The following is a 2,424-nucleotide window of genomic DNA, read 5'->3' on the forward strand; positions in this document are numbered from 1 at the left end:
AGTACCCCAGTGGCCTAATGGATAAGGCACTGGCCTTCTAAGCCAGGGATTGTGGGTTTGAGTCCCATCTGGGGTGGAAGAATGCAAATTCCTATGGAGGAAGAGAGATAAGCACATTACACAGAGTTTGATGGATTGAAGCTTTCCGATTCAATTATTAGAAATGAAGATTTAACAGGGATAAAAAGGAGAATTTCATGGGCATGTCTCTGTGCCCTCCGATTATTTCTTAACTGCTTCTGTCAGTTTGTACAGGTCATGCTGATTACAGAGCGAGCGGAAGCGTGATGTCACTTTAACCACGTGTACGATCGGTCGAAACCACTCTCTGCTATCCAGTTCTTATTAAAGCAAGTGCCCCAGTGGCCTAATGGATAAGGCACTGGCCTCTAAGCCAGGGATTGTGGGTTCGAGTCCCATCTGGGGTGGATGAATGCAAATTCCTATGGAGGAAGAGATATCAGCACATAACACAGAGTTTGATGGATTGAAGCTTTCCGATTCTATTTTTAGAAATGAAGATTTAACAGGGATAAAAAAGGAGAATTTCATGGGCATGTCTCTGTACCCTCCGAAATGCATTTTTTTTTACAACTGCTTCTATCGAGTTACGTATAGGTCATGCTGATCACACATTTCCACAGTGACTTAAGACACTGACCGCCTAATCCATTTATTGTGAGTTCAAGTATTTTTTATATACACACTTTTTTGACAGCTTCTGTCAGTTTGTACAGGTCATGCTGATTACAGAAGCGAAGCGGAAGCGTGATGTCTACTTTAACCACGTGTACGATCGGTCGAAACCACTCTCTGCTATCCAGTTCTTTTAACCTCTTAAGTCGACCCTCTACGTTTTTGAACATTCTGTAAAAAATCGCGCAACATTTCAGCGCCCTGCTACTCATGCCAGGAATATAGTATATGCATTTGCTTAGTCTGTGTGGATAGAAAACACTCAGACGTTTAAAAAACTGGTTAAATCACTGCTGTGGCTTTACCAGAACGGCATTTACATCGAAAAGCACAGGAAAAACTGATCACTGAAAATGGGAAAATATATCCATGCGCTACTTGATCCCATTGATAAACGTGAACCACAATTAATTGACTGAGGTTGCAGTACCTACAGCTTCCACACGGTGTCTAGAGTCTTGTCATTTCCCTTCGAGTTTTTCTTGGTCAAACACATGCAGGACACCGTATCTAATCCGGTCTAGGACCGGATATTTTCGTTGAGTTTCTAGCCGGACATTTTTCCAGACGGACAGCTAATGATCTTTACATCGCCTCCTGATGAATTTTATCGCTTATTAACGTTTACTAATACCTAAAGTTGCATTACAAACGTATTTCGAAGTGTTTTGTGAAAGTTTATCGTCGACTTTTTGAATTTTAAAAAATGACGTTACGTTTTGAAACGATGTTTTTTCGTTTATCACACAGTCTACATATAACGATATCTAGGCTTTATATGGACCGATTTAATCGAAATAAAGACCCAAATAGTGTTTATGGGACATCTAGGAGTGCCAACAAAGAAGATGGTGAAAGGTAATGAATGTTTTCTATTTTATTGTGCGGTTTGTGTAACGCCGAAATGCTAATTATTTTGTTTACGTCCCCTGTGGGTCTTTTGGGGTGTTGCATGCTATCAGATAATAGCTTCTCATGCTTTCGCCGAAAAGCATTTTAAAAATCTGACTTGTTGCCTGGATTCACAACGAGTGTAGCTTTAATTCGATACCCTGCATGTGTATTTTAATGAACTTTTGAGTTTTAACTAATACTATTAGCATTTAGCGTAGCGCATTTGCATTTCCAGAGCTCTAGTTGGGACGCAAGTGTGCCGAGTAGAAGCAACAGGTTAAAGCAAGTGCCCCAGTGGCCTAATGGATAAGGCACTGGCCTTCTAAGCCAGGGATTGTGGGTTCGAGTCCCATCTGGGGTGGATGAATGCAAAGTCTTATGGAGGAAGAGAGATCAGCACATAACACAGAGTTTGATGGATTGAAGCTTTCCTATTAAATTTTTAGAAATGAAGATTTAACAGGGATAAAAAGGATAATTTCATGGGCATGTCTCTGTGCCCTCCGAAATGCATTTTCTTTTTACAACTGCTTCTATCAGTTCGTATAGGTCATGCTGATCACACATTTCCACAGTGACTTAAGACACTGACCGCCTAATCCATTTATTGTGAGTTCAAGTATTGTATTGGGGTTCCTGAAAGTGGAGGGATGAAGTGGAAGAGTGCAGGGCAGTTAACCAAGTTATTTAGGGATCGAAACCATCCTCTGCTATCCAGTTAGCTTTTAGCAATGAAGTGCAAACAGAAGAGAAGAGCTGGGCACATAACACAGAGGTTGATGGATCGAAGCTATCCAATTCTACTTTTAGAAATGAAGTGTAAACAGGGATTTT

At 40.8% G+C, this 2,424-nt stretch overlaps 2 non-coding genes across 2 annotated transcripts; both read left to right on the forward strand.

Annotated features, from left to right (window-relative positions):
• Positions 1-3: 3 nt before the first annotated feature.
• Positions 4-76, forward strand: trnar-ucu (transfer RNA arginine (anticodon UCU)). The gene has a single exon. It is a non-coding gene; the product is annotated as a tRNA-Arg (tRNA).
• A 1,802-nt stretch (positions 77-1,878) lies between these two features.
• Positions 1,879-1,951, forward strand: trnar-ucu (transfer RNA arginine (anticodon UCU)). Its single transcript has one exon. It is a non-coding gene; the product is annotated as a tRNA-Arg (tRNA).
• Positions 1,952-2,424: the final 473 nt, after the last annotated feature.

Source organism: Oncorhynchus nerka, unplaced genomic scaffold (assembly GCF_034236695.1).
Source record: "Oncorhynchus nerka isolate Pitt River unplaced genomic scaffold, Oner_Uvic_2.0 unplaced_scaffold_9503, whole genome shotgun sequence".
NCBI classification, from domain to species: Eukaryota; Metazoa; Chordata; class Actinopteri; order Salmoniformes; family Salmonidae; genus Oncorhynchus; species Oncorhynchus nerka.